Below are 23,887 nucleotides of genomic sequence, written 5' to 3'. Positions count from 1 at the left end.
TTTTTTCTTTCTGTCTTTGACAGTAAATACGGTAAAACGCACCTCCTCGCGATCGCCACGCCGGCTCGGCCGGCGCACAAAGTTCTTGTCCTCGGGCACAATTCATTCCTCCTCTGTTTTCCATTTTCGTCGGATTTCGCTCGCGGTAAGCTTCTGGGCGTTCGCGCTTTGCTTCGCGGACCACTGTCGAGTCAGAGTCTTAGGAATGAAAAAAGAAAGAAGCGGAACAGAATACGAAATTTGCTAAGCGAACTTCCAGTTCTGACTGCATGCCTTTCTGAATCTTTTTTTTTCACAGCCTCACACTAACGCTGTGGAGGTGGTTTGAGGGCTTGGCGCTTGGTGTAATGGGATTTCAACGGGAAAGACGCCTGAAATTTAATGACCTCCAAGCAGCGGCGTGGCGTAAGTTCTCTTGCGAAATCCTCCTCCGCGTTTATAGGAAAGTTGAGAACGTTGATACCGCGGTGGCGACATAGGGCTAGGCAGTCCACCGCGCGATAAAAATTTATTGAAAAGCCAGACGTCTGGCTTGCCTTTCTCACCAGTGATAGACAGTTACTGAGTAGCGGTTCTTGAGGGCAGGTTGGAACACTGTCATAACTGAATATTGAAACTTTTACACAGTGACAAAGAACTTGCCAGCAGGTGGTTTGATTCTTAACGCCGCGTTAAGCTAACAGTCGCCCTCAAAAGGCGCACATGTATACACGAGGTCTGTGTACGGCGTCAGGCGTTTGGGGATTTTTTTAATGCGAATGTCGCGAAACAGGTCGTCCACAGTTGTGGCCCGCGTTTTGTAATATGGAAACGTAAAAAAAAAAGACAGAAAAACGAAACGTCCAATATAAAATCATAGTTCCTGGACTAACATGTGTGGTAACCCTCTGTGCGTTTCCACATAGCCAGGGAAAGAAAACTGATGACGTAATCTAGAACCGTAAAAGTCAGCAATAACGCAATCAGCGCACAACCAATGGAGGTGACGCAAAGGAGATTCACACCACGGGTAAGTGGGAAGATGTTAATAAACCAGCACAGAGGTAACAAGAGATGGAAGAGGCTGACACTTGCACTATCGTGGGCAAAAGTAAGAGATCCCCCTCCAAGTTCTGATTCGTGCCGCACTGCGTTGGGGGCGCCACCTGACATATCACTTCAAGTGCCGAGACCGGCCACTACGCTGGTGGTCTCGACACCAGAAGTTAGTGTTTTGTCGTCACGTGGCGCCCCCACGCAGAGTGGTAAGGGTCAGAACTTGAAGTGGCGTCTCTTACTTTTGCCCACGATGGTACACCCGCGACTGCCCGAATGTATTAATGCGTATATATGACCAGATGAGCCTGCCTTTCTCAACGAGAACGAAATAAACCAAAAAGGCATGAGACAATTAGGAGGGTATCAGAAGACATCTTAAATTCTAAGCGGAGCACGAAACCAAGCACTGAGAGATTACGGTGCAACAGAATACAGCCGTGCGCCATCGTTGTCGTTGCCCGGAAGATTGTTTCAGTTTTTCTTTTTTTTTTCGAGCCTACTCGCATGCTTAATCTCTCTCGAGCTCGTGTTTCGCGGATAAATTGGAGTCTCTCTTTTTTTTTTTCACATTGTAGCGTTATCTTTCCTGGGATTAATGATCTGTACGCGCTACATAAGCGGGTTCGAGCAAAATGTCCGGTGACGACACACAAGCCGTCGTCGGAACACTACGTGTGCTGCGGGACTCACATGGGGGCAGTCAGACGCAAAAGACAAATGATAGAGCGGGGAACATCACCTGGGGCGTTGAACTTGCTACGGACAAAGGAGAAGTGGGAGAAGCCTCCGCTGCTATTGCTTTGGCAACACCGAGAGGGAAGATGGGAAGATCTTACGAAAATGAAAGCGTGTCATTTCTTCGAACTGCACCTGCAAGTTTATATCGATCGCCAGATTCACTGAATGAAGCTTCTTTTTAAGAATAACACAGCAAGTCGTCTTGGCCGCTTGAAAAGGCTGCTGTAGAACTAGAGAAAAATGAGTCAGTTTTGATGTGGCCTAGTAGGTTTCAGGAAACTTGGAAGCAGATGTTAATATACTATATTCCGACATGGTAACTAGCTCTAAAATATACGGACATAGGAAGAAGCAACAGGACACACGCTAGACTTGCAATTCATATTTTATTACGGAACGGGAATATTTATACACTCGCTCAGCTGGTGCCACCTATCTGCTGCAGTCGCGTCAAGTGATGATTATCAGTTGCAAGTCTACCCTGTGTTCTGTTGCTTCTTTCTATCTCCGTGTATTTTTAGCGCTAGTTAGCATGTCGGAATGCATGAACCAACTAACTCAATTAAGAGCATTAGCACCCGGTATTTGCTCCAATCCTTGAAGTAAAAGTCTCCTACGATCAAAGGGTAAGGTCACGTGGTAGGGATGTGCAAGGCTTATAAAAAGAGAAATAGCGGCAAATAGGCGTAGCTGGTAAACTCACCGCCTTGTGTGAACGTGTGTATCGCGCGGCGATGTTCACGCAGCAATGCACATATAAGCAGTTAGAGAAGAATGTCGAGATGATGAGCGATACTCGCAGCAGAACGTACGCGATTGCTTCCATGTTTACACACCACTACTTCATTATTGTACAGAGAAACCGACCCGGAATCCAATAGGCACCTTCCCGCCTGGCTAAATCGCCACGTTCCTGATCAGATAACGATTATCGCGGCGGAAATGAAAGAACTGGGTTTGGCTGCATTCACTACAATTCATAAAAGTATACCCTGGTTCATTAAAGCAAAAGTTATCAGAACGAGCCTGATATGCCGGCTCGAAGCGAAGTACAGGCTTCTAATGAGGATGACGGATTATCACCCCTGATGAGCGCACAGGACGCGCCCAAGACTCGCACATCGCCTCAGGGACTCATGCGGTGTTTGGTAAAAATGAAGAAAAAAACTAGGTGCACTTACTGCTCATTAACTTGATAATCAGTGTTGTCTGCATTAACGTCAAAGATTAGAATAACACGGAAAACGACAGATAACTGGCAGCAAGGAGTTAATTCGCTGCAGTCAAGCAGTAATAACATTATTACTGCTAAGAACTTGCAAAAAGATGGGAAAGTCAGAACATAGAAAAGGTAGTGATGCTCCATTCGGGGAATTTTCCAATTTTCAGGGAATCTCATGAGTAAAATTTGGCGAAAACGGGATTTTTACGAAAGCCGCCGCGGTGGCTCAGCGGTTGTAGTGCTCGGCTGCTGACCCAAAAGACGCGGGTTCAATCCCGGCCGCGGCGATCACATTTCGATGGAGGCGAAATTTTTAGAGGCTCGTGTACTATGCGACATCAGCGCACATTAAACGTTGAAGAACCCCAGGTGTTTGAAATTATCCGCAGCCCTGCGATGCGGCGTCCCTCCTGAGCCTGAGTGGCTCTGAGACGGTAAACCTTAAACCAAACTAAATAGAACCAATTTTCACGGAGTTTCAGGAAACTTTAGGAGCCGAAATTCTCGCTTTCTGACGGAGTTGTTAAGTCGCTGCAAAAAAGTGTGTGTGTGTGTGTGTGTGTGTGGGGGGGGGGGGGGGGTGCTGGAATACGGGTTTTGAGGTCTGATTGAAGAAATTTTCGGCGAGGGCTTCGAATATGACTGAGAAATGGACACCCGAGAGCACTTAATGAAAAAGTAACAGGAAAGGAAAATGAAAGCACAGCTTAAAAAAAATGCACATGTGTACAAATAAGAATAACGGGAATTGCTACACGCTGTGAAAAAGAAAGAGAAAGGATAAAGACGGCCGGTGTTAAAGAATCAAGGAGGCGCACCTCGACCAGCCACCTAAGCAGGCCGATCAATAGCGATCATGGCGCTCTCGAGGAGGAGTTGACGCTTCGCTCGAGAGGCGGCGCTGGCAGTCCACGAAGCGGAGTTTTTCTTTACCCACTAGCTAGCAGACGCGAAAATTAAAGCGGAGAGCGACAGTTGGGTGACGGAGGTCACAAAAAAGAATAGGGGTGGCCCCAAGAAATTTTGGAATCATATTAATCGCTCAGGAAAGAAGACCGAAGGCATACAAGCGCACTAAATCGATGCGCTAACTCGCACGAAATTTAAAGTAAATGGATGGGCGGTGTCTACGCCAACCCTTACTGCAACGCTGAAGATGGCAGACGAAAAATTAAGCTTGGGGACCCTGGACTGGAATAAAGCACTGGTAAAGATTCTTACGAATGCAGCAACCGGATGCGATGAAATTACTGAGCTGGCGCCATATTGTTCAGAGCTATAGAGCAAGTCTTTCAGAGTAAGGAGGTACGTGAATATTGGCCGAAAAGCAGATTAAGGTTATTATACAGTGTTAAGGAAGCGAGGACTGACTCATAGAGACTGATCGCGATTACTTCGGTTATGTACCAGGTGTTTCAGGGAAGACTAGGTAATTTTCAAAAATAAGCATTCTGGGGTAAAAATATGGCTTTTGTAGCATAGTATTACCAGTGTTGGTGGACATCAGAAAAAAAGAAAAACCGCTGAATCGTCTTAGGTAGTAAGCTGGTTAACTAATTTTTAATAATTAACTTTTTAACTAGCAGAGTTAGGCACCTAGTTGCAGTCAGAGATTTGTAGCCGGTCGTTAGTAATAGCCATATCAGTTTTTAGAATTTCGAAAACGCGATTATCCTTGGCGCCGTGGCCCAACAAATTTTTTCTTCATCGTACCAAAACACATGTGCTTTCTAGAACCGTAACTAATAATAAAAGCCAAATTTTGTCGAGCCACGGCGCCAAAGGCAATCACGTTTTCTAAATTCTAAAAACTGATATGGCTATTACTAACGATCGGCTACAAATATCTGACTGCAACTAGACGCCTAACTCGAATAGTTAAAAAGTTAATTATTAAAGTTATTTAACTAGCTTACTGCTTAAAACGATTCACCGGTGTTCCGGTGTCCGCCAACACTGGTAATGCTAGGCTAAAAAAGGCGTATTTTTACCTCAAAAAACCTATTTTTGAAAATTACTTAGTCTTTCCTGAAACACCTCGTATATAGGCTTGCGATGCAAGGTATAAAAAGAAAAACAAAACTACAAATATAAACACACGAAAATGAAATACTGAGAGAACTGCAAGGTGGTATTAGGCAGGACAGATGTTTGGAGGACAATCTGTTCGTAGTAACGCAGCGTATTCAAATAGCTACGACGCAAAGCAATCCGCTACGGTTGGCTTTTCTTCACATAAAAGGTGCGAACGACAATGTAAGTGGGGAATTATTGTGGGACTTTCTCAATGAAGCGGGGCTAGATTCCAGCGTAATAGAGCTAATAAGGGCAGTATACAAAGATATCAGTGTTCAGAAACAATGGGAAGGGCTAGACAATGTGGAGGAGGCGAACATACAAAATGGTCTACGACAGGGGTGCCCGTTATCGCGACCGTTTATCATGATTTATATCGCAAGAATGAAACGCACGCTAGAGGAAAGTACAGCTAGGTTTAAGTCACCGTATAGTAGAGAAGGACTAAATATAGTCCAATGCCTTCGTGATTCAGCGCACGCGGATGATGTGGTACTTTTTGCATATAGCCAAAGCGAGCTACAACTCCTCTCATGTATCTGTTAGAAAGAAGGCGCAAACATTTTATTTATTTATTTATTTATTTATTTATAGATACTGCGATCTTGTACAGATCATAGCAGGGTGGGACAAAACAAAATACAAGCATATAAACACACACAAATTCACAACATTTACAGGCACTTTTCAAACAGAAGTAAAGAATTTTGATTAACAGTCTCGCTATTAAGTTTATTCCAATCAGTAATTGTCCTCGGAAAAAAAGAATATTTAAAGCAGTTATTTCGCGCGTTCAAAGAGGTGATTGTTAGTGCATGCCTTTGTCTCGTGTTATAACCTGAGGAGTAAGAAAAATAATTAGAGGTATCAACTTTATAATGTAATCGAACATTGTAATCGAATTCAGTGTTGTAAAATGGGGCGTTATGCATTTAACAATAGCGAGACTAGGACAGTATCAAATCAGGGATGTGATGGTTTGGTTTGGTCTATGTGGTTTAACGTCCCAAAGCGACTCGGGCTATGAGAGACGCCGTAGTGAAGGGCTCCGGAAATTTCGACCACCGGGGATTCTTTAACGTGCACTGAAATTGCACAGAACACGGGCCTCTACAATTTCGCCTTCATCGAAATAGGACCGCTGCGGCCGGGATCGAATCCGCATATTGGACGTGAAATACCGCGCCTAGAGAGGTACAACTATCTGCGGATATGGATTGATGACGAAGGAGAATATTGAGTGACCCATTAAGAACATCTCAAGACGAAAGGAAAGAAGAGAGCGGCCATAATGAAGCATAGATCCCTGTCAGGATAAAAAAGATATGAAATAATGCGAGAAATGTGAAAGAGTGTAATAGCTCCGGGGTTGATATTTGCGAATGTGATACTGTGCTTGAAATGCAATGCGCAACAAAGACTAGAGATGAACAAAACAGATGCGGGCATATGAGCTCCGCGGGCCCATGAAAAGACAACAACCCAAGCTCTGCAGAGGGATATGGGTTGCTCGTCCTTTGAGGCGCGGAAAGCATAGAGCAAAATACTGTATGAGGAGAAAGTAAGAAAAAGAAAAAATTATGAGAAGAGGTGGGCAGCCAAAGTCTACAGGTATTTATACAGCAAAAACGCTGACACACGGTGGAGGAAAATTATTAGAAAGCTTATGACATGCTACGCAAAAAAAAAAAAAAGGCATGGGAAAAGGAAGATATCACGAACATCGAAAAAAAAATGACAAGGCGTTTACTGCTGGATTAAGCGACAGCTAATAAAGTATTTGTACTTAACGATATGTTGTGGTGTAGAATACGAGACGGACCTCACATATGTGTAGTTCAAGGGCGCTCTTTTTAGTTTTGCACACGCAGTCGTTTTTCGTCTATAGGTCTACTCTCCAGACCGCCAGTCTAGAAGCGCAGCGCCTCCGATGATCCAGTTCTTGGGTGGCGCGTTTCGCAGCAGCTGCCGCAGATGGACAGTGCTACAATCCATCACTCGCTCCATACCCTTCCGCTAACCACGTGCCGGAGTTATCGTGGTACACCTTCCTACACTCTCGCCGTACCCTCCTTCCATGGTAACCCTCCTCATCCTTCCAGGGTAACTGCGTTTTCACCCTACCCTCATTCCAGGGTAACCATCATCCGGTTGGGGTTTCCTCCGCTCTCCCGATACCCTCCTCTTTCCACGATAACCACTATCCGGACGGTTCCTGTGGTAACCACTCACCGGTTACGCATTTTACAGCTCACGTGATTCCTTCCTCCTTGCATCGTAACCAGCCCGCGAGTGGTGCCCAGGGCAACGCACCCACCGGTTACTCCGACCACGACGGACGACAGACTACTACGACGCGAAGCAAAGGAACGGGCGTATAACAGCTGTCGCTGTAAAAAAAAAGTTCGCGAAAGCGAGACGGCTGACTGGAAATAAAAAGTGAAAACAAAAGAATGATTGCGTGAATACAGAGCTTGAAAAAACAAAATAGGGAAGGAAATGATAATACAAGAGGTAGTGCCCTTTTATATGAGGATACATGAGGTTGTCTTAGAACTAGGGAATACAGAACCGAGTATGAAAAAGGAGGTGATAATTGTGTATAATGCGGGCGCATAGAAAACATTAAACGAGTTCTCAAAAGACTGTAAACCTATACATCAATATATTAAAGTTGAAGTGATGAGTCTTCCTGTAGTTTTGGGTTCTGGGGATAATAAAAGTAGAATTAACACGTAATGACAGAGACAAGCAAGAGAAGGCTAGAGTAGTGGTGGCGTACGAGCAGGATGACAAATCTGCACGACTAGCGTTAAACTTAGAAGATAGTTTAGCATAAAAAAGGATTCAAATAAAAAAAAAGAGAGAGAGAGAGAATTTCACTCTTGCACGTCCTCATCACCACTTCGGTTCGCGCAGCCGACGCCCGAAAACAGTTTCGCAGCCGAGGGAAATGAGCTGCCTAACTACGCTGATTTTATTGCAGGCCAGATGCAAGCTCTAATGCAATGCAGTGGTATTGAGAAAGGGAAGTGCCGAAACTCTGGCAAGATATATGGCACGGAGGGCCCATTCTTCGAGTACTATGACAGCTTTTGACAGCTCTAAGGTCTTGAAGGATCCCTCTTAGGCACTTTTTTGGACCGTACTATGTGATAAGAATTATTTTGGCGTTGCACCACAGACACATTGGTTTCACCGTCATAGCGCGTATACCTCTTTTGAGACCGCCTAAACTACATGGACCATGCTTTCACGCTTCTGAATGGTAAATATGCATTATTTAGAAGAACGCTGACATGCTAATAGCTGTAGTCAGCCAATACATATAGAGCCGAGCTCTCGCAAGCTGGCACGGTTATCGCACGCCTTTGCCTCAAAAAATTGGCTGTGGTTTGACCAATGGCCATACCGAGTAAAATTGCGGAAGCAACGGCGCGGCAATCGCAGCGGCGACGGCACCTATGAGTCAACCGCGAAGCGGAGTTGTCGGTGGCGGCACCGCGCTGCTCTGACGTCACTCGCTCCTCGCGCATGCGCAGTTGGGGCTCTCCAGGGCTCTGCGAAATCGCTCACACCTAGCGTGGTGTTGCTTCCGCAACAAAAGAGTTCGTCACGGGTCGTAGGCAACCACAGTGCTTCTGAAGCAACAAGAAAACCGCCAACCTCTTCCTTGCAGTCAGCTGGAACACGAACTCTGACACATTCCGAGGCGCTACTGACGGCTCTTCTAGGAGACGGTTCGTTCAGCAAAGGCCAAACCCTCACAACGAGGTTTAGATCTGGACCGCTCAGCAGAGACGCGATTTACCACATAGAGCACACCAATCATGCCCTGTTTTGCCAATCCAACTTTTTACGGCAGGAGGAAATTCTCTCGCTTTGGAGCAAAGTAGCGGGTTAGTTATTTTTCACAGCCAATAATCCGGAAACAGACGTGGCGACCGTAAAACACAAGTGATACTGTTGCAAAAGAAGCTGTTCCGTTAATACATTCTTCTCATTACCGGGCGGAACATGAAGATAAAGAAAAGAATAGAAAAAAGAGGCAAGGATCACACCATGTCACAAGTGTGAGCTTGCACTCGACGGCAAGAGTGTGGACGCGGATAATCCCCGTTAAATATGTCAACTTCCTTGCTCACAAAATCTAGTTTCCTGCTGCACGAACAAGCACAACTTTTTCGCGAGTACGAGGTAGCGGAACTAACTTTGAATTTTCGTTACCGGCAGGAAACATTAGCAGTAGCAGCATCGGCGCCGTTTACTGCAACGTCGCAAAAAAATATATATATATCGCAGTTGCCAGTTCGCTACCCTCGTTGTTGTGCCTGCCTCAATTTAATTGGCTCAGCTATTTTTCTTGCAACCTGTCACCGACCTTTGGCAAAAAGGAGGGGAACTTTTAAACACGCATTCTGTATATACTTAAAAAAAAAAAACGCATTCGCCTCACCGGGCCGAACTGCGCAATTCACGGTTAGGCGTTGCCTCTCGCAACTTATGTAGAGCAAAATGTGGCGCAACTTCCCCAGGCTAGGGACCGAGCCAGCGGAGGAAGAAGGGGGAGGGGGATCTTTATTTCACTAATTTGTTACCCTGATCAAATGCTTAAGCCTCCGAGAGAGAGAGAAAAAAAACAATATGCATACAAGCCAGGGCACTCTTGACAACCAGCGAAAGTGTTTCTTGTGAAACTAATATCAAAAAAAGAAAAAAAAAGACTGCCCCGAAATCCCGAGCAGCCAAAGCGACGAGAACATGGAGGAGGAGCGAAAGGTAAGAATTAAACGAGGTCACTTTTAACTTCAGCTCATTAGTAAACGCCAGACGGGGCGAGCGCTAATTTCCATTAACGGCCGGATGCGTTCGCTAAGCAGTTTTCTTTCTTTTTTCCCTATTCTGCGTGGCCTACCGTATTTCGTTATGTTTATTTACTGGAGCTTAAAAACCAAGCTTTCAGCTCCGGACTTTGAGCTCCGGAGCGTGAAGCGAGGAATCAAAGCGGCGAGTAGAGTAGAGTGCGAGCTCGAAAAAGAAAAAAAAAAGATAAAGCGAGAGAGAGAGAGAGAGAGAGCGCGGCGCCAACTAAGCAAACACCACTGTTAGCCCTGCTTAATTCAGCGTGCCTGGCATAACGTCGACGCCTTCACTGCTGACATCGTTCGGTGCGCTGTAACGAGTGCTGTGCATTGGGTAAACTCAAGAGTCAGCACAAGTTATGTGCGGGAAGAAATGCAAAAATAAAAAAAAAATGTCATGCCAAAGTAACTCCTAGGAGTATAAAGGAACTAGGGGGCATGAACAATTGACGAGACATAAAAGAAGTTCAACGCAGAAAACAGTAAGCGCCTTTCACCGAACGTGAAAAGAGGATTGGGGTCAAATGCGTCTACAGCGTTCAGAAAAGAAAAGAAGAGAAAACAAAGGCGGAAATTGTTAATTAAGCGGGGCCAGCATTCGAACCAGGGAAAATCGGCCGGAGCAGAATAAGAACTAATGTTAGTGCCACCGCGAATTCTTTTAACGACAACTTAAGCAGGCAGACCAAACAAAAAATGCGAACTGCAAGCCAAAGAGAGCCCAAGGCAGACACAGCTGCTCGGCTCGATTTTATACAAAGGCCGCGTCCCGTTTTAAGAAAGCTTAGCACCCGAATAAAAATAAACCGATTTCACCCAGCAGAACCAGTAAACAAAAACAGAGACATGCACTTAAAGGAATAAAAAAGAGTTCAATGCTTGAAAAAAGGAAGCTGTGGCATTAAATACGACCGAAAGTAAGACATTCCATTTCTCAAGTGGCTGTCTGGTCTGATTCCTCTAGCGAAGCTTATTTTTCCAGCGGCTCGACTACGGCTTAGTTGCAGCCTCTACATGGAAGCTCGCCTCTATTGGTTTGTCTGGTAAATAAAGACCGCAAAGAATTCCCAACGAAAGTAGGCCAGTGCAAAAAAGAGCGACAACAGAAGAAAGGCCTCCGCCAAATCCCTCGAAAGAGGACGCAAAGTGAACGCCAAAGCAACGTACAGCCGACGGGCAAGAGCGAAAGAAGAAACGGAAGATGCGGAGAGCCCCGTATCTGTTGGCCCCGCGCAAATAGGAATTTCGCTGCTCCCACTCGTGGAGAGCGCGGCCACTGCGGTCGCCGGAAGAGCCGCGGTCTCACACATGCGACCAGCTTCTCCGCACCGCGTCACTCGAATACGGCGCAGCGTTGAGGGAGCCGGCTGCGACGTCGACTACACATCGGCAGGAGCTGCAAGAGCCAGCATTGGGCAGCGGTGCCACGCCCACCAATAATGACATCTTAAGCAAGAGACCGCCTAAACACAGTGTAACCACTGGACGCTCTTAAAGTCATATCCGTGCATGCAGCATCTCACTGGCCAACACCAGCTCTAGCTTTTCCAATGCTGCGCACTTTTCATGTGGCAAGAGTATACAGCTACTCTTTCGCGAGGTGACCCACGCAGAAATGAAATAGTTACAGATCTACTGGCAAAAAGGAAAGCAAAAAGGAAAACAGAGAAAAGAGCGAACGAAGGACACCGATGCTCAGCGCGCGAACTGTTGCGCCCCCGTTGAGTGCAGGGTCGGCACGTGAGTACCGAGCCGCTTCGCTCTGTGAGAGTACTCCGCCGTCACTTTCCGTTCGAGCGCCTCTCCGCCCTTTCACAGGTGCTTGTCGTGCCGGAAAGAGGGGGAGTGAGAGAGAGAGAAAGAGAAAAGGGGGTGGAAACGGGGAGACCGAATTAAGTGGCACTCACTCTGGAAATGGAACGCGGAGAGCCATCCCGGATGACGTCATCGCCACCGAGCCTCCCAAGCTTCCAGGCCGGTCTGACCACGCACGTCGCGGCCGTTGGTGTGCTTCGGCTTCTTTTTGGCTTTACCCTTTCGGGCTGGGCTGACAACCAATAAAGCCTGCACGGCAGGTGGTCGACGGCTGCGGACAAGTATCGACCGGACTACAGTGGTCGAAGCACTCAGTCGGCAAACGGTGCAAAAAATTTGAAGGAAAATAAACTCAGGCAAAAAAAAAAAGGCATGAGGTGCCAAGAAGCGAACGGAACTGAAATAGAGGAGGATATTAAACTCGCTGACATGTTCGCAGTTGAAGACATGAAAGCTGACGGTGCCTCTCAGCGTTGCTCTGAATTATCTATGTGAACCGCGACGCACCAGTGATCCTGGACGACAGATATTTGTGATCGGACCAAGTGATTACTTTAAAACGAATTTCCCTCAGCGGCACCACTGTCATGTTGTGTGGTGTGTACTTGGGCCCATTTAACCTAGTAGTAACAAAACACTCATGCTTTTTTTCCCCACCTAAAGCTGTATTCACCGCATCAAAAGGCTATCAAAGAAAAAGCCGACTTTACAGGCAAAAAAATTTGGTTCTGCGGCTGCGAACACAAATTTTTTATAGCGAGTAGGACGGATGCCAAATAATAATGGCTCCAAATCGAATAATAGCAGAAATCTAGCGCTTATCTAATGCTTTTTTAACGGTGAACCGGCTGCTGTATTAGCACAGATTTTAGTTCGTTCAGAAAGTTTTGCGATGTCATCAAATACTTTTTAATAGTAGCGGAAGGGAGTGCGCTATATTACAGCTTACTCGCTTTTATAAATGGGAGTGCGCCAGAGGACAGCTCACTTCCTTTTTACTCCAATACAGGCGTATTCGCGTTTCGAGTGCAGCAGCGACGATCACAGCGCTACTGCCGGCTATTGTGCACCAGTGGCGTTTGCAAATATGGAAAAACCTTAGCACGAGGCGCCTTCTGCGGTGTCACTGCGCCTGCATTTTTGACGATACATCTTTGCGCCTCCATTTTTGTGCCCTTGCAAATCCTGCGTGGTTGTTCATAAGCGCCCGCAGTCCAGCAAATATCCGTGCCCACGGCAAAAGCGCTATGTTTTAGTGGCTTACAGTGGCAATGTCAGCTAGGGAAGTGATCGCGTTAGGACCAGGTTGACCAAGCTCGGAAGTCATGATGCGGTGCCGCTGAAACAGCTTCTTGTCTGCGAGTGCTCTAAGGATGGAATATGAATGTGTTTTGATGGAAAGATATGATGCAGAATAAATAAAATGCACCAAATGTTGCTACTGGTCGGTGCCGAACCAATAGCTTTCAGGTTTTGTTTTTGTTATGTGACGCTCTGACAGCGTCTTGCATATTCAGCTTGACGGCGCCTACTTCGACTCAGTTTGAGAGCTCGCCTCGATCTGCGAGCTCTCCAATCAAGGACACCATTAGCAAGTTGTTGTCGTTTTTGCGACTGAGAGAAGGACGAAAAGGAAATTGCACGGACCTGCCAACTGGCTCAAGCCGAGCCACCACCGCTGCCACGTGCAGATAGAGGAGAGAGGATCGAGGAAAAGATAAGAGGAAAGAGTGACAGAATAGAAAAGACGCGCGTCGCAACAACCGCGTCCGCCGAAGCGGACGCTGGCTGAGAAAAATGGATAAGCGGCCGTAGCCGCGCCTCCTCGTCACCACCTCCACCCCCTCCTCCTTAGCAAGAGTGTCAGCGCTTCAAAAAGCATGTATCTCAGACACTCCAATGGCTTCCACAAGTGCGGCTATAAAATGAAATGCATATTTACCTGTCTGAATAACATATGCTGTTGCGTTCACACCTGTTCTTTGCTGAAGGAAAGAAGAGAAAGACTTTCTGCCAGTATTGTATTTAAAGGCTCACATGAAGCGCAGTAACAATTTTCTGACCTCATTACAAAACATTTATTTCGATAGTCGATTAATTCTTCGAAAATTCTGGATGTTCGTAGTCGCACAGTCCTACCAGGATTTAATACACCTTCTACTTTAACAACGTATTAAAAAGAAAGCTTGAGTGCGGGGCTGTATGCAAAAATTAAACCAAATAAAAAAAAGCTCAGGAAATGATCAGAAAGATAATGGTTAAATAACAAACCACATTCAGCTGAAAGTAACAAAAAATTATCTGGTTCGTGAAAACATGACAAACTAATTAGTGATTCATAGGACCTCAAAAATAGTTATGACGGGTTACTCACTGACGGCCAACTTTTACCATAAATATATGATAGTAAGAGTCACTCTTCGTCCATGCGAACCGAACACTAATCGCGACGAAACTATGTGCTCAGTCGCAATGACACCGGTAAAACGGCAGTATACAATGATGCACTGAATATCTGACCCATTTTGATGAACTGAAAAACAAGGATGCATCTGGGCAAAATTATTCTGAAAGTGGCGGAAACACCCACTCATTTATACTGTCGGAGTCATCGCGCAGGAATCATAACGCAGTGAATAAAACATGAAGTGAGCGTTTGTAGTGAAAATAAATACAACAATAACAACAAAACATTCACCACGACACCTAATTACATTATGTGCTGGCATTGCAACAGCATTAGAAGTTGTTGATGCCTTACCGGAAGTGACATCACTGCCGGTCCGGTGACGTCAGTTCTTCCTATCCAATGGCGATGCTCCGCTCTGGTGACGTCACTTCCATCCAGCCAATCAGCGAATTTAGCTTCCGACTACACATCTTCTTTCCCTAATACGGCTTCTAAGGCTATCGCATTAAAAATGCGCCGAGCTGAAAGCGCGGTGTAGACATAAATGATGATTTCAAATTTTCGCGTGAACTGGCATTAGATTATAGACTGCTGCGTGTTAAGGGATTAATATGTAGTGCTAAAGCAGTCATCGTGAGAACAAATCATTTAACGCTGAAACGTAAATGCTGCGCACCTAATCCTCGCGAGGCGGAGCTAAGCCAGATAAGCGGTCGAAATAAAGCGTTACGTACACCTGGCATGTGGCACGATTATGGTTCAGCACTGGGCGCAGTACCAAGAGCGTTACTGCGTTCAGCCAGCAACTCTGATCCTTCATTATCGACTGCTGTTCCGGAACTTCGGCCACCGTCTCAAGGCCCGGCAGCCCGAAACGCATTATGCGGAAATATGTACGGCAGAAACCCTCTCAGAGAATAGTTGCAAACCGAGCCATTAGTATAGTAGAGAATGTATTATGGTTCCGCGTTTCCATGGTCGTTAGCGCCGCTAACAACGAGCTTATTCACCGGCGCCGAGTATTCTCCTCCTTTAAACTAAAGCTCCTTAGCGACCCCGTCCATGCACACAACATACCGAAATCCGGAAAACTGTACCGTCTAATGGCAGTTAAAGATTCAGTTTTCAAAACTCAGCAAAACCTCGGCGAAAAAAAATAAAAAACAGAAATGCGGCACACGCAAGAACGGCGTTCTTTTCTTGCTGACGGTGCTCGGAAGGCGCATACGAGCAACAGAACGGACTGCACGAAAAATCAAGTTTCAGAGAGCTCACCCCTGACATGGAGAGCGCGGGCGCGCACGCGCAGTAAGGATGTGCAAAATATAAGAAGCTTGGGACTCGAGAGCGAAGGGGGGGGGGGGGGGGGTAGAAAAGACGCATTTCAAGAAAACGCAGCATTAGCGGCCCGCCGCCGCAGTGCAGCTGACGAGATTGAATGCGAAAGGGGAGAGATATCTAACATTTCTCACGGCGAATTCGTGGCAGGACGGCGGCGCTTAAATAACAGCCGTTATGTGAAATGCCGCGTTATGCAGATAGCGCAGAAATAAACGAAAACAGGGAGAAAAAAAATCTGGCATGACGGGCCAAAGAGAGGAGAGAGCAAGCGCGAAAAGCATTGGGATCTACTAAGCGATACTGGCGGATGAAATAATGGACCGTCGGAAACGAGGCCGTAAAAATCTGAATGGCACGTGAAAACGATGCACAGGGCGCACTGCTTCTGCTGTTGTACGGCGCTGCAGTTCTTTGCCCCACGAGCATGCATATATATATATATATATATATATATATATATATATATATATATATATATATATATATACAGCGCCGTACAATAGCAGAAGCAGTGTGGCCTGTGAATATATATACACGCACACAACGCTTCGCGGTGGGCCGACGGCGCAAGACATAAATCGTGAACTTCCTCGAAAAGAGAAAGTAGGACGCTGAAGCTCAGCTATCGTTGCTCACAAGTCTGTTCTTTTTGTTTCCTTCGTTACTTTTCGTGGCAGAGGGAGAACTAAACACGGCGATGCGTAACTTCGTGCTCCGTCGACGCGGGCTCAAAAAGAAGGAACAGGGGGCTGGGAAAGAACAATAAAAATGTTCTGAACTTTCGGGACACGCGTACGCGCATACCGTGGTGAGGACGCTGCTAACACAACACGGACTCCCGCACAACAGCGGCGATATCTGCGAGCGAGGTGCACAGCGCAGCACGCTACGCACCGCGAGCTCCAGGGTGCTGATGGCGTGCCGCTACAGCAAGACGAAGAACGCCGGAGCCGAACAACAGAAGCGGCAAATAACTAAACGGGCCTTCCAAGCAAGCGCTCAAGTAAGACAGACAGGGCGAACTGTGAAGAAGCTCTGGTAAAATGAAGAACAAAAAAACAAACAACAACTCAAGAACGGCAGAAATCAGGGCGCTAAAGAACAAACTGGCGCGAGCTTCCCTCCTAACGGTTCGTGTTCAGCCCGCGAGCCGGCGCGCTTTCTTTAATGTGCTGCGGCGCTATATCTCCGCGACGCTTTCAGTCGCTTCCCCAGCTCACACTTTGTCCCAGAAAAGCGCAAGAAAAAAAAAAAAGGAGAAACGTCCCGCGCTGCATGAACTACACCACCGCAGTACGCGCGCGCGCCTATGTGTACATACATTTATATATCGTGTCGCGCGCTTCCGCGCAACAAATCTTATAAGCTTTCAATTTCTCTCCCTAGCTGGATCTTTGCGTTCTGCAGTCTCTCTCTCCATTGGGCGGCAGGCAGCGGGACGTGCCGGCGCACTCAATCGTAAAAGCAAGGCATCGAGATTGAGGGAAGAAAGAAATAAAGAAAGAAAAAAAAGAGAAAGCGCTCCAGAGTCACTAAGGAAGAAGGAGAGGAAGAGGAGCCGGAATGAACGAGGAGGAAAGTGAGGAAACAACGCGGGTCCAGAAAAATATCGCGTGCGCCCGCGGGCGGGATGAAAGATTTCTTGTATTTTTTTTTTCTTCTTTCGGGGACGAGCATTGCTTCAGATGAATAAGCCGAGCCAGTTTAGTACCCGGTCGAGGGTAAAAAGAAATCGCTCAGCACGGCGAACGGCGCCGCGCGCGACACACACAACTCGTTCCGATGCCGCCGTCGAAGTTTCTTCCTTCCGGATACGCAGCAGCAGCAGAAGCAAGACTGAGTTCCCCGTTTTATTTTCTTTCTTCGTTTTCGCGCCACGCATGCATAGACGCGTGGCTATTTTTCGCGGTTTCAGAGCGCTCCTCTTCTTCTCAATCCGTCCTTCCCTCTCCCCCATATCTCCTCCTCTCCCCGCCGCCGGCTATGCGCAAGCAGTTGACTCCCGGGTTGACAAGCAATCGCTGCCAGCTCCGGCACCGACGACGAAACATTCCCTTGTTCGCCGGCAGTCTATCGCCTCGAGGTGTTTCGCGCGCTCGCTCCTCCTTCTCACGCCTCTCTCTCTTTCTCTCGTTTCAGGCGCTTTCCTCTCTTTCTTTCCCGCACTGCCTCTGCCCTGCCGGCGCTTACAGCGGTGATTTTCTGTTGCTCGATCAAACGGCTTCCTGGTCTGCGCCATTTTTCTCAGGCGCCAAACTTTCGGGCCGCTCGCGCCGCGCTTCATTTCGCGCTCGTGCAATCTGTCTTCCCGCCCGCCTCGCTCGCTGTGCGGGTGACATCGGTGCGCAGCAAAGGCGGCGCCACGCGCACCGTTCGCTGGCGGCTGCAGGGCGAGCTTCTCAGGAGTAGGGGCGCGACGTCTCCACAAGAGACGACAAGCGCGACGGCCGGGCAGTGAGCCAGCGCACTACACTGTGCAAGTCTGCAACGAGGAGCTTTTGAAACCCGCAAACTCTTAACTTAGACCGAGCAGCTCGCCGCTGCCATGACAGAAGTCGCTCCCTTCTTCTGGCTTCGCTCGGCACAGGGTGGCGCAGCGATTTGTGCCACCTTCCAACAACAAACAAAAGTCTGATGGCTTTCAACGTGGATAGTGCGTGCGAACAACTCTTACTCATAAGTTTGCCAGTTCGGATGCAAGCAGCGATACGCTGGCAGGCAGGTTTTATACATCGTCATCATCACCACTGGTCGGAAAACGCGCAATAAAGAACATAGGCCTCATCAAATGCTGTCCAAACACAGTTGAAATTTGTTATAACGAAGTTGAACGAGCCCGGCGATGACTTCGTTATAGCCGTAGCTTCGTGACAGCCCGTGTTAACCGAGCTTCCAAGGAGAGTTGTCATTCATTCGTTACATCCGAAATTTCGTTATAAACCGTTTCACTATAACGAGGTTCGACTGTATTTCTATCCACCATGTCCCAGAAAACTAACTGCCTAATCTAATTTCTCCACCTGACTATTCCGCAACCTGCTACGTATTCCTCCCCTTGATATTCAGTCGCTTACGGGTCATCCGTTTATCTGTCCGCTGTCTTTTTAAGCGTTAGCAGTTATCCTATGCGTACACCACGTGCGCTGTACTTGAATGCTCGCCGAAGGAACACAGGCTACTCGGGAGTTCAGTGCAGGCTTCCCACGACATCGCTATCGCCCCTTTTCGTCATCGCTACTGAAGCAAGTGTTTGCGGCAGCTTGTTACGAAGTGCCGCGAATTGTTGATCAATAATAATTTCACCGCGACCTAGTCTAGTTGTGCATCGAAAAGAGTAGCGTGTTCTGCTGCTGCACTATCTGCCTGCTCTACAAGAGAGTCGGGAACTTCGAAAACTGAGTACGTCGCAGACATTTAAAGTGATAGAATTTGATAGGGCGGAATCGAATTGTCATTCAACCCTGTTGTTTCTAGCTCATTTCATTATCCTGAGGATAGGCAGGCAGCATCAGCCGACAAGATAAGAAGACACATATTCATTAGAATATATATATATATATATATATATATATATATATATATATATATATATATATATAGGAAGGGGGATGAGGGGCTCGTTATAAATATGAAAGAAGCCAACAGCCACAGAAACCAAGGGGCACAGGGGATTTTTTTTTATTAATTTATTTATTTTGTGGTGTTGATCAATTTAGAATATTACTGAACATGTTATCGCTTAAAGATAATTGATTAGAAAAGCAGAAGAAAAAACAACCACTGCCGCCGGCGGCTCCCACCGGCGGATCCCACCGGCGGCAGTGGTTGTTTTTTCTTCTGCTTTTCTAATCAATTATCTTTAAGCGATAACATGTTCAGTAATATTCTAAATTGATCAACACCACAAAATAAATAAATTAATAAAAAAAAATCCCCTGTGCCCCTTGGTTTCTGTGGCTGTTGGCTTCTTTCATATATATATATATATATATATATATATATATATATATATATATATATATATATATATATAGATATATTCAGCCAGACAGCCAGAACAAACGCCACCTATAGGAGACGAGCATGTCGCTCAGCTTTTAAACATCCACGCAACGAAAAAACCGAGGAAATTTTTCTATTGAGCGAGGAAGACGAGAGAGAAAAAATATAACGACGTTCACAAAAGCGATCCTGGTAACCCGACGAGAACATACACTACGGGCCTGCACGTCGTGATGTAGTGCACGCCTGAGACTGCAGCGGCGATCCTTCGGAGCCGCCGTGAAGGAAATTTTTCTATTGAGCGAGGAAGACGAGAGAGAAAAAATATAACGACGTTCACAAAAGCGATCCTGGTAACCCGACGAGAACATACACTACGGGCCTGCACGTCGTGATGTAGTGCACGCCTGAGACTGCAGCGGCGATCCTTCGGAGCCGCCGTGAACGTTGGGCAGCGTCTATAGGAGCTGCAGCTCGAGAGAAGACTGTGTTTGACATGGATGCATCGGATCCTGAGACGCCATTGGCTAAAGGTTTCAAAGGAAGATTTCGTGGCAGCCCGGCCGAGCGTTATGCTCGCGGGCGGCGAGGCTGCCGCCGCGACAGGGAGAGCTTATGCCTGTCACAGAAACGCGCCCTCTGCGACGCACAGCTCGCGTGCAAGAGGTTAAAAAAATGCTTTAAGAAACACTCCGGTCCACGTCGAAGGCTTCATGCTCACCTAAGCCGCAGAGGATGCAATTTGTCAGGGTTAACGGATTGCGAACCAAATATGCCGCGCACGCCCTTTCGTGGCCTACGCCGTACGTTTTCAAAATGAAATTCATCGTTTTCAAGCTTTTTTTCTTTCTGGCGACACAGAAGAAAAAGTAGGAAATCCTCCTTTCATTCTAATTTATTAGTGTCTGCTTTTCATTTTGTTCTCTCCATCTCTCGTTTTCCCAGCCTATATGACACGCAGCGACATGCCAGCATAAAAAGATAAAATCTACTGCTGATAAAATGACAACTGTCTCCTCATCCTCACTGGCACAGTACAGTACTATACAGCGTACGCTTTCGAATCAGGATCCTTTATTGCTCACAGTGACCTCGAAACGCCATTGTTTGCTCTCAAGTGTTCCTTTATATAATTTAGGTTTTTTTCATTTACATTCCTTGACTGACATTTAGACTATTGCTTTTTTTTAATAACAACCTAGCAAATGAATTTTTTAATTTTTTTGCTGCTTTCTGTCTGATGATCATACCATTCACAGCGCCTAGGCAATACTCGCTGTTTGATGATTTCTTGCACTCAAGTGAGCACATTACCCTATAGCTGCTCTCCGCGCATCTCAAGAAGAAATATTTCAATCACTGCAGGTCGCCTCGACCATCTTTGTCTCTCTTTCTCCAGAGAGAGATAGAGAGAAAAGCAAGGGAAAGCACCCCCTCTGAAGATGACGGACATCGCGTCACCCGCGGGTGTCTCCGTCATGACAGGCTTCAGGCGAAGTGTCTCACCTCCGAGAGTAGGAACTGTGCGCGCTTCCGGATCGTGTGTCATCCAATCGCCGCCGCAGGCCTGGCGCGGCATGCGGGGTCCTCTGCTCAGCTTCCCGCCGGCGCGCTTCGCCCAAGACGGGGACAACCTGCGCATGAAGAGAAAACAAAAAAAAAAAAGAACAGAGAAACGAAGATCAGAAACCAAATCCAATTTAGTACGCTCTCCAAGAAGGACAAAGCATGATTCATACTGTGGAATATGCACTCTTTTCATCTGAAGCAGAAGGTCACTAGCCGTTCGCTCGCAAAGACACGTCAGTGCAAGCCTACTGTAATTTCCGTCGCTGACCATTTGGAATTGCTGTCTCCAGACCGAAAGCGGCGGGCACAACACCATGCATTGTTATTTTCATCATTAAGACTGCGAAAGCTGCATACGTATACGCGAGTGTACTAAGACGCACGTGCATGAAAGGCCATATTTGAAGCATGTGTAAGTGATGTGCGTCCATGCATGTGCAGGAAATGGACCGGGTGTGCTACGGGTGTGCAAGTCGGGTATGCAATCAGTGTGTGCGTGGACACCTCCATTGTCCGGGCCATCCCATACATCTCATTGTGTCGTGACGTTGTCACCAACCATTTTCACGCTACCTCTCCCTTTCCTTCCCTTGCCCTCTGCCCCGTGTGTAGTAGCAGGATAGGGTCACGTTACTGTCCACATTTCTTCTCAATTAAGTTTACTCCCTCCCTTGTAAACTACTGCGGCCGCTATTATGCTACGCCTCTTGACAGACAGCCGGTACCGTTAAGTGAAGGCAAGCGGAGTTTACTTCTAATATCACGTAATTCAGGCCTCTACCTTCTAGGCGGTGATTCCCATAAAACTTAACTGACATGGTGTCACCAATGTGCCGTTTTTAAAGTGAAGGCGCCAAAAAAGGGAAGAATATTTTCTACTCGTATATGCAAATTTCAACGCTGGTTGAAACGCGAACTCTTTTATTTCGTATTTGTTTATCAGCGAGCATTCTATATAAATAATAAATTGTGCTGGCCGGATTTCTGCAGGCAACCACGACGGCACCATCCATGATGGTGGCGGATATGACGGATACGTTTAGCACAACCTTCTCTACGTGTTCTGGCCATCTCGTCGAGCACGTGAGTTGCGCCGGCCTGTCACCTTGCGGCGCCGTGGTGACACATTCGGAGCTCTTTCATTCCTGCACCACGAGGTGCCGCCACCTGGCACGCAGATCTGCGTTTCCACCACTCGACCTCACAAATATCTTCCTTCCACTACGTTCTGGATTCGGAAGTATCAGCGGCAACGGTTTAAAACCAAAGAACTGCATTTCTCGAGTTGAGTACAGTAACTGTTGTATTCAGAAGTACTCGTATTTGGGCGTGTTGGTTCATAACTTTTCAGGAGGACACAGGGGCGCAATGAAATACACGGACATAGAAGTAGACTATCAACAGGCTTTATTCGACGTAGACCGTTAATATACCTTCGCTTTACCCAAACGCCACTGTGCGAATCACAAGCACGTGGGTACCAGATAACACCAAAAGAAATACAAAGGTAGGCGATTACAGAAATCTAGTAGAGTATTGTTGAGAAGCCGCGATCAGATTGAACGGGAACTGGTGGAAGCCTATTACATCAGAAAAAAAGGAGATAACTGCGTGAGTGATTCATCTGTGATACTTCGCCGAACTGAAATGGTTTTCTTAGATAGATTTCTGTAATCGCCTACCTTTGGATTTCTTTTGGTGTTATCTGGTACCCACGTGCTTGTGATTCGCACAGTGGCACTTGGGTAAAGCGAAGGTATATTAACGGTCTACGTCGAATAAAGCCTGTTGATAGTAAGCGCTCGTCCCTGTCTACTTCTATGTCCGTGTCTTTTATTGCGCCCCTGTGTCCTCCTGAAAAGGAAATGTTGTATTCAGTTCCCTATATCAAAGGGAAACTAACACAACCTGCGATTTCTGAAACAGTGCCTGATTTGCTGTCCAGACAGCAAAGGATGAACCGCTTGATTACCATATGTGGAGAAACGACTAGAGATTTGGAACAGACGCTCTGGATCATGATAACATAAGAATTCCAATTATATCAAATAGCAGCGGCACAAGCGATGTCGACCCAACCAATATTCCCGGGATGTGCCACTAGTGCGGCAGACGGTAGGACTTAAATACGATCGAAGAAAATGAATAGTCATAGAAGCTCCGCAGTGCATGATCCCTTCGATAAACAGTTAGGAAGGAAAGTACAAGAACTTTTCCATGCACAGAATTCGCGCAAATACGAACAATTTTTTTAAATATTTCTGAAACGAGGACACGATACACACGGTGTGGAAAATAGCACCAGCGAGCACCAGGTAAAAAGGCAATAGCAATACACGATGCTGAACCCTAGTATTTCCGTGAACGAGGATCCAGGAAGGCACGAAACGCATGCGCAAAGAGTATGCGCGCGCGCGCGCGCGTCATTAACCAAACTCCGGCGCCCTTTCCGAAGACAGAATAAAATCATAAATCCCCGCCGTTACGAGGGCTACGTAGGAGGTTTCTCTCTTCCTTTTTCTCCCTCGGAAATTCCGACGCGCGTATGCTCGCACCGCACGCTCGGCTGATTCATTATTCCGCAAGTGAAACTTGGATACTCGAAACAGAGAAAAGATTAAAGCGCCGTTCTACGAGAACGCGCCTCAGCGTTGGGATCAAATGAACGTTTTGTTTATAATAGCGTTCCGAAAGCAAAGAGGTGAAATGACGCGTGTCCTGGATCCCTTTCGGGGGAAAAGATTATACGTTAGAAACGACGAACGCGAAGTTTTCGAAAAGCAGAAGGCTCTTCGTGGATTTTTTTGTAACTGC

General features: G+C 46.7%; 1 protein-coding gene across 3 annotated transcripts in view; it reads right to left on the bottom strand.

The window, feature by feature from the left end:
* LOC149372185 (leucine-rich repeat, immunoglobulin-like domain and transmembrane domain-containing protein 2) overlaps positions 1-23,887 on the bottom strand; it is a 273,141-nt gene that overhangs the window by 25,059 nt on the left and 224,195 nt on the right. For all 3 annotated transcript variants that reach the window (XM_089566581.1, XM_089566580.1, XM_089566579.1), the window contains one exon: positions 21,011-21,138. The gene's annotated coding sequence lies outside the window, so the exon portion shown is untranslated. The remainder of the gene's footprint in view (positions 1-21,010; positions 21,139-23,887) is intronic.

The sequence above is a fragment of the Amblyomma mixtum genome, chromosome 1, assembly GCF_055824585.1.
Source record: "Amblyomma mixtum isolate Tamu chromosome 1, ASM5582458v1, whole genome shotgun sequence".
NCBI lineage: Eukaryota > Metazoa > Arthropoda > Arachnida > Ixodida > Ixodidae > Amblyomma > Amblyomma mixtum.
This window is presented reverse-complemented; position numbering and strand designations above follow the sequence as displayed.